This window comes from Lithobates pipiens, unplaced genomic scaffold (genome assembly GCF_037356315.1).
Source record: "Lithobates pipiens isolate NorthernLeopardFrog02 unplaced genomic scaffold, aLitPip1_a1.2 Scaffold_3, whole genome shotgun sequence".
NCBI lineage: Eukaryota > Metazoa > Chordata > Amphibia > Anura > Ranidae > Lithobates > Lithobates pipiens.
In genome coordinates, this window is record NW_027507790.1 from 76,587,911 (window position 1) to 76,604,021 (window position 16,111).

The 16,111-nt window shown below is 42.5% G+C and overlaps 1 long non-coding RNA gene across 1 annotated transcript; it reads right to left on the reverse strand.

Annotated features, from left to right (window-relative positions):
- Positions 1-233: 233 nt before the first annotated feature.
- Positions 234-709, reverse strand: LOC143939982 (uncharacterized). The gene is made up of 2 exons (XR_013263779.1): positions 623-709; positions 234-526 (listed from the first exon to the last, which is right to left on the reverse strand). It is a non-coding gene; the product is annotated as an uncharacterized LOC143939982 (long non-coding RNA).
- Between the last annotated feature and the right edge of the window lie 15,402 nt (positions 710-16,111).

The window sequence follows — 16,111 nt, forward strand, 5'->3', positions numbered from 1 at the left end:
GGTTGCTGCAGTGAACAGAGACAAACTGAGACTCTTCAGCCTAAATGTCTCAACGTCGGCGAAGAGAGCAGCCTGGGAACGAGTCCGGGACTCAGTGAATGCAGTCTCCAAGGTTCGCAGGGCCACCTCTGGTGTCAGGCACAGGTAATTATTCAAATATTATATCACTCTTAGAACACACCACATATATGTGAAAAATACACAATATAGTCAATATATAGTCAATAAACTGATTTGAACGTAACACAAATATTTATTTGGCACAGACACAGAAAAGTAACATGTAAAATAAAAATAATATTGTTGTAACGTGTATTAACTATACTGTATCTTATTTTTTTCATTTGCAGGTTTTATGATTGTCGGGCGTCAGTTAATAAAAAGATAGAGAAGCATCTTCTGGCCCAGTCTACTGGAGGAAAGGCTGTGGTCTTCAGACAGTGGGAGGCAGAGCTGAGAGATGGCCTGCTTGCAGACGAGGATGTCCCTGGAGTCAGCAGAAAGGGTCCAGCCGAGCATCAGAGAGCTGGTGAGTAAAATAAAATATATCATTATATATTGCAGTTATATGTTGTTTCCAGCTCACTATTTTTTTTTTTATGACTACGCATGTAAGACTTACGTTTTACTTTACATTCATGTTTTGCAGATCGAGCAACGTCATCTGTGGAAGGATCAGCTCCAAGTTCCTGCCCTCAATATTCTGGCAATGGTGAGTACCTAACATAAACACAAAGCAAACATAATAATAAATAAACATAATAACAAACATCTATTTAACATTTAAAGCAGACATCACTAAATGGCGGACTGTGGGCTAAATGCATACCGAGACACTGTGCCAACCGCCACAGTCCAGCCATTTATGTGGCGTTCTGCACACCGAGCCAGAGACACAGCGGGAGACACAGCAGCTCTGAATATTGGGCAAGAACGGAGCTTTTGAAGATAACTTTCCAAGTTAACCAGCAGGCGATTGGTTGCTAGCAACCAATCACCTGCTGGTTAACTTCAGCACCTCCCGCTCCTACCCACTATTCAGTGCTGCTGTGTCTCCCACTGTGTCTCCAACTCTGTGAGACCAAATAAGGTAGCAAGGGGCAGAGCTGTGGAGGCTGTATTCTGACAGGGGCAGAGCTGGGAGGTTAAGATGGGAAACTGGCAGAGATGCAGGAGGCTGTGTAATGTGAAGGGAGCCAGAGTTGCAGGGGGCTGTGATGTGAAGGAGGGCAATGGACAAAGCTGTGGGGAGGTGCTATGAAGGTGGCGGAGAAGATTAAGATACCATTGTGAACGGAGGTTCAGAACACTACTGTAAACTGTGATGTGAAGGGGGATTGTGATATGCCAGGGGACTGAGGAAACTGATGTAAGAATGGGATTGAGAAATAAAAGAGGAGGGGCTGTCAAAGCACAATTTAGCAATGATTTTTCCTCTTATCTGGGACTTGCTCCTTTTTGTTATGAAGTCAGATTTATGACATCTGGCTTCTGCTGTGCTCCCGAAGCCGGGTGACAATCCTCTGCCGTCCATTCTCTGGCTGAGAGATTAGCTGATTGTTCTCAGCCAATAAATGTCACACTGTGCAAGGGAATAAAAAAAAAAAATTAAAGCCCAAATAAGTCCTGTAGCATACCACTTCCCACAAAACAATGTATCTGTACAGCGCTTTGAGGAAGTGGTTGTACCGGGGTGATAAGCAGCTGCAGCCGTCACCCCGGTACCTCTTTTTAGATCTGGTGGTTGGCTTTGCTATAACAACCGATGCGGCTCCGAAGCTGCTCAGCTGTCATCATAAGGAGTGTGAGAGGATACGACAAGCCCCCCACCTGCCGCTTTCCACCACTTCGCCCGGGTCTCCAGTCCGGAGCGACCAGCCGGCACGTCCGCCGGCATGCCAGAGTCGCAAACAAAGCCAGAATCGGCTTCAATCGAGTCTCCAATGTAGTAACTCAGAAGTTACGTACTCGTTTACATGGCTGCCAATGGCACCGATATGAAAAAATCCACAGTATTCAAATATGCAGATTTTTGCTTTTTGAATACTTGTACATGCAAAGGAGGGATTTGGGGAATGGGATTTTTTTAAAGTACAACTGGAAAAACAAAATAAATAAGAACAAAATAAATTATTTGAAAGTGCCCATAATGGTGTTCAAATCACACTTGTGAGGCATTGCCACATTGAGAGAAATTATTATAGCAAAAGATCTCTTCTGTAACGCTAAACTGGTAATCGTAAAACAAAAATCCCATGCTCACCTATAGTGATTTTCTAAGTACCATAGTTTCTTGCCATTCCAAGAGCGTTTGCAATTTTAAACCATAACATGTTCGATATCTATTTACTTTGAGTAACATCGTCTATCACAATATCCCAAAAAATTGGGTTAAATAAATTTACTGTAAATTTTTTTTTAATTCTGTAAATTTTTCCCAAAAAATTGCTTTTGAAAGGCCACTGTGCAAATACACACACATATATATATATATATATATATATATATATATATATATATATATATATATATATATATATATATATATATATGATGTTTGTGGTTCTCAGTAATTTTCTATAATGATTTTAAATTGTAAACAATAACTGACAGAAATAGGCTTGGTCCAGAAGTGGTTACCTTAACTCTTTTTTATTCTATCTTTAACAGAAAGCCTGAGCCATATCCCGGACCCTCCAGCATCAGCTTCTGTCAGGAAGCAGCGGCACATTACTCCTCAACGTAAGTAGAATACGCAAGCTGCCAATATAAAGAAACAGGACACGAGGCACCATCATCATCCACACGTTACAAACAAGCATTATAAAACACATAAAAAGCTATTTAACAACCATAGATTCTTTTTTTGTAATAAAAAGTGGTTACCTTAACTCTTTTATTCTATCTTTAACAGAAAGCCTGAGCCATATCCCGGACCCTCCAGCATCAGCTTCTGTCAGGAAGCAGCGGCACATTACTCCTCAATGTAAGTAGAATACGCAAGCTGCCAATATAAAGAAACAGGACACGAGGCACCATCATCATCCACACGTTACAAACAAGCATTATAAAACAGATAAAAAGCTATTTAACAACCATCCATTTTTAAGTTCATACACACACACCTCAAACTAGGGGTCGACCGATTATTGGTGGCCACTTTTTTGTAATAATCGTTATCGTTGACAAACTTACCAATATAGTGCTTCGAGGTGTTGTACTGGGGTGATGCCTGCAGCGGCAGACATCACCCGGTACCGTTTTTTAACAACCGATATGGCTAAGCAGCCGCTTGTCTGTTATTACAAACAGCCGGAGGGGATGTCCTCCCCAGAAGTGCAGTCGCTGTAAATCTGAGGAGAAACTCTGAAATGAGGTGGAGCTCTGCTGATTTTATCATCCAATCGTGTACAAGCAAACATTCTGTTTTTTTATTTTCCTTGCATGTCCCCCTCAGATCTACAGTGCACTTGTAGTGGCAAGTGTATTTTCCTTTAGTAAATAGACCCCACTGTTTGTATTGTAACCTATAATTGTTTATTCTATTACTACAATATTTGGAAATGCATCTGATCTTAGTATCCGACCGCCACTACAATCGGCCACCAGTAACTAGGGTGGAACTTATAAAAGAGTAGCAAAAATAAAATATTTGCTATATAATGAAAAGAAAAACAAACATATGTTTCTTTAAAGCATTTGTTAACCTAAAAAAACCAAACCTGTTCCCTTAACAACTTAAGGAAGGACCACATGCCGCAGTTATACGTCGGCTGTTTGAAGAGGACCACCATTGTTATGGCAGCAGATAGCTGCCATAACCCCGGTATCTTCTTCAGCGGGCGGTCCTCTTTCAGATAAAAGTGGTCACTGTGGCGGACTTGCCGCAAGTTCACTTTTATCAGGGGCATGAGAGGCCCACCACGCTCCAGTCACCTCTGCCGCTTACCAGTAGCAGTGGAGACGATCAGGTCCACTTCTGCCCTCCAGTCTTAAAGGGGCTTTTTTTGGGGGGGGGGGGGGGAATATGACAATTCTTTTTATATACATTTTTTTTGCACTTTAGTGTAAATATGAGATCTGAGGTCTTTTTGACCCCAGATTTCACATTATAGAGGACCTTTCATTCTTTTTTTCTATTACATGGGATGTTTGTTTACATTCCTGGTAATAGGAATATATGTGACACAAAATATATTTATTTTTTAAAGGACAGTGTCAAAATTAAAAATTAAAAGTAAAATAAATATTTTTATTCTAATGTCTAGAAATCTATTTCTTTGAATGCTATCATCAACATTGGCTATCTCGTCTATTTCAGATCAACAAGACCAGTCAGAGGGGAGAGCACAATGCAGCCTGCCTTGCTCACCTGTCCTTATTTGCGAGGGCATTGAGCTCCAGAATGAGCCAGAGCTTACCCCTGTGATTCCCCAGACTCCTGTCTTCTCCCCATAGCCAGAGGAGGCCACGGGCCATGTTTCCCGCATCCTGCCACCATCTGATGCTGCCCCTGGTGTGCCTCTACAGGAGCAGCCACAGCTGTTGCCCCCTCGTACCCAGATGGCACTGCCATCTACTGCTGTACCACCTGGACCAGCAACTGTCCCCGATGCAGTGCATCAGAGGCTCCTCAGAGAACTTCAGAGTCTGGCAAGTGACAATAGAAGGATGTCACGGGACATCAGGAGGTTAACCCAGAGCATTCAACTTGCAGCCAGGCAACAGACTGACCATATGGAGATTATGTTGGCCCGAGTAAACCAACAGCAGAACCAGGCAATGGAGCATTTGAGACTCTCTTTGATGGAAGCAATTTCCAGGCACAATGCTCCATTGCCTGGGAGCTCGTCTGCTAGTACTCAGAGCAGCAGAGAACCCTCTCCTTCGGAAATCTGAGGGCTAGTTCTTCCTCTGTTCCAGGACCCAAGGCAGCTCAGCTCACCTTTTTGTTAATAGTTGTATATATGTATACGTGTTAATATACATGTTTTTTTTTCTACAATTGTTTGTGCAAATTATTTTTGCCTAATAAAAGCATACTTTAGTGCTTATATATTGATTATTATGTGACATTGTACACTTTATTACATAGCTGGTTGCTTAATAAAAACTCACATGCTATCACACATGGTAATCAACGTAAACAGTTAAAAGAACATCTTTGCCAGTTGTCACCGACAACTTCATTTAGGTTTAGCTAGGTATTATACTGCCTCGCTGACCTTAGTATTCTCTTTCTTTTTCCGCATCATTATATGTTGTAGTTCAAAGTTGCAGTAACAGAAATGGAAATAGTATTAGTCGTGATGACTAATACTATTTCCATTTCTGTTACTGAAACTTTGGACTACAACATATAATGACCTGGAAAAGTGTTCGAGTCTTTATTTTATGTTTGAAAGGAACATGCATCACTTGAGATTCCCTCCACGTATGGATACCGGTATTGGATACGAGTAATCTTTTATCTGTACTCGTCAATACCAAATACCATTACCTGCGTCCAGGTGCCACGAGGGAGCTTGGCGCCGGCTTCCCTGCCAATCAAGAATCCGGGAGGCCTGGCTTTCTGATAAGCTGTGAAGCCGGCATCACACTCTCTAACAGCACCTGGATGCACCTGAATGGTCTTTGGTATTGGAGACAAGTACAGATAAAAAATTACGCATATCCAATACTGCTATCGTGCATCCCTACATACAAGTTGGCCATTATTCATACATCCTAAAAGATGTGTATGGTTAATACATACCACTTGCATGTGTCTGTCATGATGAAGCCTCATCCACTCATTCCAGTGGTACTTTCACTAAATTGGCAAATAAAACAAGAGTTACATAAATGAATGGAAATCAATGATAGATAGGGGAGTAAGTGGGCAGATGAGCAGGTACTGACCTATTTCTGACTCACGGCAACGCAATTGCAGTCTTTCCTTCCTTGTCGTGGGTGATGACTTTCCAGAGTGCCAACTTACAAGTGCCATGTTGCCAACACTGTGGCCTGGAGATTACATGAATATCTTGGTGGACGGGATATATTAGCAGCAAAATCGCCTTGCCATCATGTAGGTGCCATCAGAGGGTGAACAAAAACAAAACATTTTGGTGGTAGGAGTATAGGAGAATCGTAGTACCATTGTAGGCCTTCATTTTCCTGTGTCTGTATGTATATTAACAGCAGACTCAGTATCACCATTATTTCCACCACCAGTACTACAAGTATAAGCAAGCAGCCTGGCTGGCAAGCTGCATAACAAAACAACAACAGATTTAACTTAAAAATACAAATAATGGTTTATCTAACTGCTTACTAGGAGAAAATCCAATGGTATTGTGTTTAAAGTGCACTGTTTAAATTATGAAAAGGACTGGAATAATTGTATAACATTATTTCTTATAAGTACATAATACAGCAGCTTGAGACAGTTTTGACACCTGTCCAGGTAGTGAAACCCTGACAGGAGGCAATCCTCCAAGGTGCTTTTTGCACTCATGCGTGGTCTGTGTGCTTTCCTGATATATTGCATGACCATGTGTGCAGTCGCACTGACAAACGGTTTGCCTTTCACCTTCATGGTGCTGCTTTATACCGAACTTAAAGGGAATGCATTTGTATTCCAGTGTCCTAGGTATTCGAGATTTGAGATGAGGGCAGGTGGAATGGAAATAGCAGGACTATTGCAGCAGGAAAGTTTCACAAACTGAATGGTTTAAAGTTTTAATTTAAATGTACAAATGATACAGCTGTCCCATTTATTTATTATGCTACTAAATGACACAGTTGTCTCAAAAGGACAACTAACTTTTAAGTTATAATACCAGATCAGCAGCTAAAACCTTGGGCAGTAAAATATCATGGCAGGAGGTATGAGGTGGGACTTAGTAGGGGCTCATTCCATGCCAAATCATCACAAACCAAATGGAACTTTGTTTTCAACCTGACCATCTCAGATGTTCATTAAATTTGATAGGATGTTATAGGGTCAGACATGGAGTAACTACCATATCTAACATTTAAGCCCTCACGGAAATGGTCAGGGTGGGACATGTGATGATTTGCCATGGAATGAGGGCCTTAGGGGATTATGTTATCATGGATGAGCATTATTTTTTTATTCTACATCAAAGTCAAGAGCAGGGTAGCCAAGCTTTGGCAGGTTGATTTTTAAAAAAGCCATTTGCTCTAAGAGCTGAGGCATCAATTGTGAGCGCTGAGGGCATAATATATTTCCTGTTACAGAAAACACCCGCTCACTCTGGACCGTGGTTGAGGGACAGGAAAGAAGCTCCTGGGCTACCGAGGACAAAGCAGGCCACACATCCTTCTTCTCATCCCAGAAACTCAAGGGATCTGTACTGGGGGGCAAAGGAGGTTCCGCTAGGTAAGACCTAACTATGTCACCAGCAGTTTTTTCTTTTCTAGGGGGCTGTTCAGTGGGTCCCACAAAACTGTCAAGTGCCTCAGCCCAAAAAGCTGATGCTCTGGTAGAGCGAGCACTGGCAGCAGTGCTGCTAGTACCAGCTAACAGAGTATCATTAGACATCTCCAGCTCTTCTTCTTCTCCCTCCTCTATCTGTATTCCCATTTTCCTTTCCCTCTCACGTACCCTCTCTATCAATCTATCCCTCCAGGTGGTGAGAGTATTTCTGCGGAGTGCTATCTTGCCTTTTATTCTTGGGTCACAAATTGTGGCTAACATGAACTCGGGGCGAGAGTCGATGAGCTCTTTTATGCGCCAACTGAGTTGCTCCTTCAGCCTCCTCAGAAGGGCATCAACTTCAGCAAGTATATTGCCACCAGGCAATCGTTCCCTATTGGAAAGGAAGGAATCAATTTTATTTGAAAGGTGTGCAAAGAGGGGAACCACTTGTGCCAGGCTAGCACTCTCTTGGCTTAAATTGTCAGTGACATCCTCAAAAGGCCTGAGCACTGTGACAACTTGGTCAATCATGACCCAGTCCTCCCTGCCTAGTGGTCTGGCAATACCAATAAAATGTTCACATGCCATTGCGTGAATTGCCCTCTGTTGCTCAAGTATACGCTCTAGCATATGTAAGGTGGAGTTCCACCTCGTTCCAACATCCTTTTTGAGGCAGTGCTCCACAAGGCCTGCCTTTCTCTGTTCCTGCCTGAGAAGGTGGCTATCCTTCACACTACGGTGAAAGTGACCAGCAATTTTGCGGCACGACTCTAAAAGTGCTGCTAACCTTCCACTGTTAGTGTTATCATCAAGAGCAGACCTAACGACTAGATGCAGGATGTGTGCACAGCAGCGCACACCAACAAATCTTCCATCACGGATAGCCTTTGTCATGTTAGCTCCGCCATCACTGACAACAAATCCCATTTTGACATTAGTGCCTGCCTGTCCCCCTAGCCACCTCCCTATCATTTTCTGAAGTGCATTTAGAATATTCTGTGAGGTGTGCTGCTGATCCATCACCTCAGCATGGAGGAGGAAGGCGTGCAATCCTGTCTTGTGCACTGTGGCAGCAGCCACAGCACTTGAGGTTTTTCTTGACCTTGCAATTGTTTGTGGTGGTGGTTGTATATCTTGCGACTCATTGGGCTGCCACCAATGGGCAGTCAAGGACAGGAAGGCATGCTGGCCACTTGTAGCACTCCATAAATCAGTTGTAAAGTGAACTGATTGGCCAGCAGCCTTCCCCAGCAAATCCTTCAAAACCCCAACACATGACCGGTACAGCGAGGGCACTATAGTTCTACTGAATGTGGTGCGAGAAGGGACCTGGTATTGTGGTGCCACAGCCTGCATCAGCTGCTTGAAGGGCTCCCCTTCCACAAAACTGAAAGAAGCCCCCCCAACAGCTATAAGTTGTCCAATGAGGCGTGTAAGTTTACGGGACTGCTGTTTTGACATACCCCGGTAATGTACCCCTCCAAAATGTTCTATAGTGGGCTGTATGGATTTGTTTAACATTTTACGACCTGTAGCTCCAGAAGTGGCTGTGACTTTGACACTGCTGCTGGTAATAGTGGTGGTAGATGGGGGAGACACACCCATTTCTTCCCTCAGCATTACTGGCCTATGGTGGCTAAGCATGTGTTGCTTCATCCCAGTGTTCGTGAGATGACCCAACAGTCTCCCACGGCTGACTTCTCTGCTGCATATTTTACATGTAGCTGTGCGGCCATCACCAACTGTCACAAAATGTTGCCAAATTTTAGAACGACGGGTGCTGCCACTGTGTGGTGAAGATTTTTTAGAGAGAATTTCCTCTTCAGCCGCAGATGCTAGAGCAACTTGCTTAATTTTGGTTGTAGCCTGACCTGTGCACTCTGCTATGCTGCAGTGTTTTTGTGATAAAATGGGAGGTGGCCTCATGTCGGGGATAGTGAAGGAGGTTACTTGATGATTAACAGTTGTGCTGGCGGCTCTAATGTTTATGGGAGACTCAACTGGAACAGGAGAGGCAGGTTCCACTGGTGCCGTTCTTTCAGGGGAATACAACAGTGGAGAATCAAATTTAATATGGGAAGGAGAATATTCTGGCTCATAAATATTTGGTTCCTGATCAAGATTAAAAGGTAAGGTATAATCTGAATCTTCCATGTTTGCGAAGGAGGATTTATCAACATCAGATGTTGGGGGGACCTGCTGAACTCCCTCTTCTCTCGGATGGCTAATGGGAAATGTGACTAAAAAATCTCCCTCATTACTTCTATGACCTGTAGATGTAATTTTTTCAGTGGTGATGGTGGTGCCAATGGGAGTAGCAATAGTGGTGGTGGTGGAACTATGAGCGCACAAAATGTCTTGCTCATATTCAAATATTTCACTTTTAGGCTGCTTAAACGGATGCTCAGAATCAAAAGCCTGTGTAGGTGGTAGTGTCAGGCCTTTCCTGTAAAAAAGACTTGGTGTCACCACATTTCTCAAAGTGCCCATAGCAGAGGTGGTGGTGACACAACTGGCAGTGGCACTAGTAGTTATTGTGCAGGTTGTTCTTGGGGGAAGATCCTGAAAAAGGCGACGACATGCAATAGATGCCGACTGCTTCCTAGTCTCAGAGCAGGACCTTTCAGCCCTGCTAGTAGGGGATTTTGAACCAACAGTTTCCCTCTCTGACCTTTTCTGTTTGGAGGGTGGCCTTAGCATAGCACTATCAGAGCTAGGCCTTTTGCAGCTGCTAGATCTGCCTGAACGCTTTGGCTGAGGCACTGAAACAGGACAGGCAAGCTGCTTCTGCTGCTTCATTTGCTTATCCATTGAAAAGGTACTCTTGTGAGACCTAACACGCCTACTGGAACGTTGTGTACTGGTGGTGGAAGTATGACTGTCTGGGCCTAGCAATACAGATGCTGACATACATGACACAGACAATGGTGGTACAAACTCACAAGTGCTGGTAGCGGTTGTTGTTGCTGTGTCACTGCTGGTACCAGGAGGAGGAACCTCATGTTGAGAGCTTGAATCCATCTTGACAAAATTTTTTACGAGACTGGACTCTCTTCTGCTACTTCTCAAATATTTTCTCTCCTCCTCTGCTCAAACTCCCTTTCTCACTCAGTTGTGGAATGCACAATGCAGTGACCTTTTGCCCTTAATCCAACCTCCAGCACAAAAGAAATCATCTGATTGGACTGTAAATTACTCCATGCCAGTAATCCAGCCCCCTAGGAATCAACTGATTGGCTTAAAAAACTGTAATTCACTAATATCCGGAATAACTAATGCATTCGCATTGAAATTCGTCCGATTTTTGCTATTTTTGGACATTCGGATGCATTCGGATGTATTCGAATTCGTCTGAATTTTGCAACTTTCGGACATTCGGATGCATTCGAATTTCCGTTCAAAGCAATTACGAATAAAACCGAATCCGAAAAAAATGATCTCAAATAGCGAATGATGCTTTAACACGGACTAATGCAATACCAAGTCGACTCGTGGTTTTGCATAATGAATGATTTCATTAAATTTATCGGACATTCTGATGAATCAATTTCTTTCAAATTGTTAGTAGCTCACTAGGGAATAAAACGAATCGATTCGAATATAATTAAATTATTCGTTATGCGATTACGATCACAAGTCGACTTGCTGTTGCCGCGTTAACGCATTAACGAATTATGCCGAAGGCATTCGCTATTTATGATAATTTAGTTCGGATTCGGTTTTATTCGTAATTGCTTTGTTCGGAAATTCGAATGCTTCCGAATGTCCGAAAATGGCTAAATTCAGACGAATTTCGATTCGTTACGAAACGAATTGCACAAGCCTAAGCCCTAGTATTAAAAGACAGTCCCACTGCAGTAGAAATAAAATATGCTAGACAGTATAATGAAATTCTAGAAATTGTTAAACAATGTCTTCCTATTTTATATGCAAACAAAACACTATACGACATTTTGCAGCAGGGCTATAGCTTTTCGAATAGAAGGTCCCCCACCTTGGGATGTATCTTATCTCCTAGCCTTTTTCATTCACATCAGCCTTCACACACATGGCTAAGTATCACAGGATCGTTTCCTTATCGCATTAGCAAATGTAGACAATGCAGAAGACACAGAGACTAAAACTGTCACCTCTTTTTCTACAGGCAAAACCTACACTCTTAAACATTTTATTAACTATAGTTCCAAATCAGTGATCTATGTAGTGCCTGGCAGGTACATTATGTGGGGTGTACCTTTCGTCATTTACAAATCAGGGTTTCAAAACATTACAATGACACTGCCAATAAAAATGTCAAAAAGATTTCAAATGTATCAAAACATTTTAACCACCCAGAAGAATTGGTTGCTCAATGACCAGGCCATTTTTTGTGATACGGCACTGCGGCGCTTTAACTTTTTTTGTTTGGGTACCGCTGTACCCAAACAAAATTGACGTCCTTTTTTTTCCCCACAAAAAGAGTTTTCTTCTGGTGATATTTGATTTATATCTGCAGTTTTACTTTTTTTGCGCTATAAACAAAAAAAGAGTGACAATTTTTAAAAAAACACAATATTTTGTACATTCTGCTGTAATAAATAGCCCCAATTTTTTTTAAAAAGCATTTTTTTTCCTCAGTTTAATCTGATATGTATGCTTTTACATATTTTTGGTAATAAAAATCGCAAAAAAGCGTATATTGATTAGTTTGCGCAAAAGTTATAGTATCTACACTATAGGGGATAGATTTATGGCATTTTTATTATTATTATTTTTTTTACTAGGAATGGTGGCGATCTGCGATTTTTATCAACACTGTGACATTATGGCGGGCACATAGGATGCTTTTGACACATTTTTCGGTCGACTGACAATTATACAGCGATCAGTGCTATAAAAACCACTGATTACTGTATAAATGTCACTGGCAGAGAAGGGGTTAACACTAGGGGGCGATCAAGGGGTTAACTGTGTTCCCTATGTGTGTATCCTAACTGCTGGGGATGGGACTGACTAGAGGAGATGAGAGGTATTGGTTCCCAGCTCGTAGGAACACACAATCTCTCTCTGCTCTCCTTACAGAACTGGGATGTGCGTGTTTACACACACACGTCACTGTTCTGCCTCTTGTGCCTGCAATCACTTGTGGTCATGAGCATCAGCACCCCTGTTGTGCAGCGTGTGCACGCCCGCGCCTAGTATCCCGCTTAAAGAGACCGACGTACAGCTACGTCAGTTCGCGGGATCGTGCCAACCTGCCGCAGTATAATGAAGGAGGCTGGTCGGCAAGGTGTTAAGACCTCAACACCTTTTCTTTCTTCGGTCTAGAACAAATCAAACAATCTATAAGAGGGGGGACACCCATCGCACCCTGCTCAATGAGAGCAGGCTCCATCTGTAACCAATTAATGAGATGATTATTTTAATCAAGCTAATACTGCCCCTCTCATTTCAAGAGGGTTGTTTCTCTATATATACCTGTTTTTTATGTCATATTTTTATGCTTTTGATGAAGGCTTAAGCTAAAACTCATCAGCATTTGGATGATATTACTGCTGTAATGCTACAATTACATTTTCTATGGAGAAGCTGTCGAGTTGCCGGTTTGTACATGTTATGGACACCTGGCAATGATGTTAGTGCAAACGCCATCAATGAAAGACACACGTTATAGTAAAACACAGAAATAGTCTTTACTGTATAAATGTATTTGGAATGGTAACAAACAGTAGCAGTATATCTGAACATTAGTCATGTATATCTCAAGTGACTTAACTGTATGGTACTGATTGAGAATCAAGAGCACTATAACTCAATGATAATGTCAGGTTGCTCTCAATTCCTTAACAGCGAATAACCCCGAGATCAGAGGTAGACACTTCAACAATGATAAATCACAATCAAACTCTGTAACAGCTTGGTCGCCACTACTTAAATTGGGTTCTATGAGTCCGCGCAGGAGGAGAGAAAGGGAATGACCCTCATTTATGTCAGACCTCTCTCTTCTGTCCCCTGACACCACAAGCCCACAAACTATAAACACTGCACCTAGTGCAGTGGTCAATGGTGTAACTAACAAGTCAGATTATCCCACTCATGCACCACATATACTGAGCCCTAGGTATGTGTGTGTGTGTGTGCCCATATGACACCAGTAATTTTAGTCCATTGGAAGAAGAAGGCCTGGCTAACCACTTTAGTTGGTGCACTTAGAACTCCTGTTTGGTAACGTGTAAATGTAGTATGCTGGCAGTATCCGGATAACGAGACTGGCAAGTGTAGGCAAAGTAAACAACGTTGTCTGCATGCAGAGTCTTTGTTTCCTGCAAATGGGAAAGTGCCCGCTCACCAATCTTGCAATTAGGCTCAAACGAAATATCCTGGAATAGGCCAGCTTTTCAGGTGCCTGAATGCCTACCTCACACTATTGGGTCCCCAGTAAGCTTGCCATCTAAAAGAAAATATGAACAACAATATCCTTTCTCCCCTTCATAATATAGAAAACCCCTCTAAAAGTTCAACGGCCTGTTTATTGCATTTATTATGGTTAAGAAGAGGATTTAAAGGGCATAATATATTAGAATAAATCTCTGCTTTGCTCATGCAGCACAAAGCAACAGATTCACTTGACTGCCACTGTCCCCTACTGCACTTTGCCTTCTTTTCTCTTCCATATTGGTGCATTTAACTTTCAGGAATGAAGAAAGATCAGCCTATGAATCTTTTATGTCACAACTTGGAGCTTACACAGTGCGAAGGATCACTCCCTTCCACCATGTGCATAAACCACCAAGTGTCAGTGTTGTTCTTTGGAAGAAAAGAGAATAGGTCGCATGCTGGGATTGTGGTGCCAAAGATCTATAGATTTTTAATTTGGAGACATTGTAACCAGATAAATAAAGCATGGGCCACAGCCAGCAATCATGGCGGAGCATGCTCAAAAGTCATGGCCATACTGTATACTAAATGGGACACAGCTATGTAGGCCTTATGCACAGTGGACTTTTTCACAGCTGTTCGTAGAGGGATCTGCTGTTTTTTTATTTCTGCCTCTAAACACTCTGAATTTTAGCCTACGTGTCCATGCACACTTTGGGGGTGATTTACGAAAAGCTGTGCGCCATGAGTAGAAGCGCAAGGCAAGACGCAAGAACATTTGCATATTTACGAAATGGTGCGCCTGTAACAGAGCGTGAATCCCCCATTTACTATAGTGATGTCGGCGCACGGGAGAATGCAATCTGTGTCCCACTATGAACATGGCGCACGGCATCTCCAAATCAATATTGACAGATGATGGAGGTGCCAATATTATGGGGTGATGTGAGGAAGTTAATAACAACTGCCCAAGTAACAAATATGCCCAAAATAGAATGAGAAAGTAACTTTTTCAGAGAAAGCCTGCTGTGCCTGCAAGTACGTTTAGAACTGCGTGAGATCAGTGTAAGCACTGCGCATGTGCAATCGGCTATTGCGCTCGTTTACATGTGTTTGTTCACTGTGCGGCCAAAATCTTAGTAAATGTTAAGCAACGTATATGCAGTTGCATGGGCTAAACGGGCGCACCTCAAAACTTGACATATTTTTTTTACGCTGGTTCACATTTATGTTTTTTTTTAATTAGATTTTCACACAGGTCATGTTAGTATGTTACATTGCCAACATGTGACATGCACCTTGTCAAAATTATGTAAAAAGACTCTCGTTCCTCTAGCTCCTCCTAAAAGGGCATTTTACTTTCACCATCTAATGAATATGATTTCCTTGGGCTAGTTTTTGCTTTTAAAGGGAAACTCAATACTCCTTTCTAAAATGCTCTTGTCTCCCCCCTCTAACTCCTTGGATTTCCATGAGCTAACTTTTGCTTTTAAAGTGGAACTCCATACTCCATTCTCCAATGCTCTTCTCTCCCCCCTATAACCCCTTGGATTTCAATTGGGCTAACTTTTGCTTTTAAAGGGGAACTCCACACTCCACTCTATTCTCAAAAGGTTGTGAGCTGCCTTCACCAATCAAAACCACATCCTTTTTTCAGAGCATACAACAGGGCCAGCTAGGAAAGGGGCGATAAGAGCAATCACCCAACCCCCTTGAACCATACAAGGCCACATGCACTCCACATAACTGGCTGCCTTTGGGGCATGTTGGGCTCAGCCCAATACCAACCACAAAGCACCTTGTACCAATTAGTTTAAAGGGGATTTCCACATTCCATAAAGCCCACTGTTTGCAGCACCCCACAACCCCATCCTAGGGTTGTGTGGAAGAGGCCCTTGTCCCCCTGAATAGGGGAATAAGGTGGTTGACTTTTGGGGTGCCCAAGCCCCTCCTGCCCCCAAGCATTCACCCCCTTGGGCTGGCTTGCTGTGTGTTTGGCTAGGGGTTTGTTAGTGTGTGGGAGGAGCACAATATTTTTTTTAGTTTGGGGTGGTGTTTTTCTCATTGGGTTCTCATTTTAATCCTTAACAGACTCAAATGGCCTTGTATGTATTGGGTGGGCAGGTTTTTTTTGGGGGGGGGTTAAAATCTTGAAACTGCAATGTAGATTTGTAACTTTTCTCCAAAGCCGTACATCTTTGAAGCAGCATTTTGGATACATGCTACAGATGCACCACTTTACAGGCAGAGTAACCCCCCCCCCCCAAGTTACTAGATTTTAAGCAATTTAGCATTTTGTAAGGCACTTCTCCTTAATTAATTTTTGGG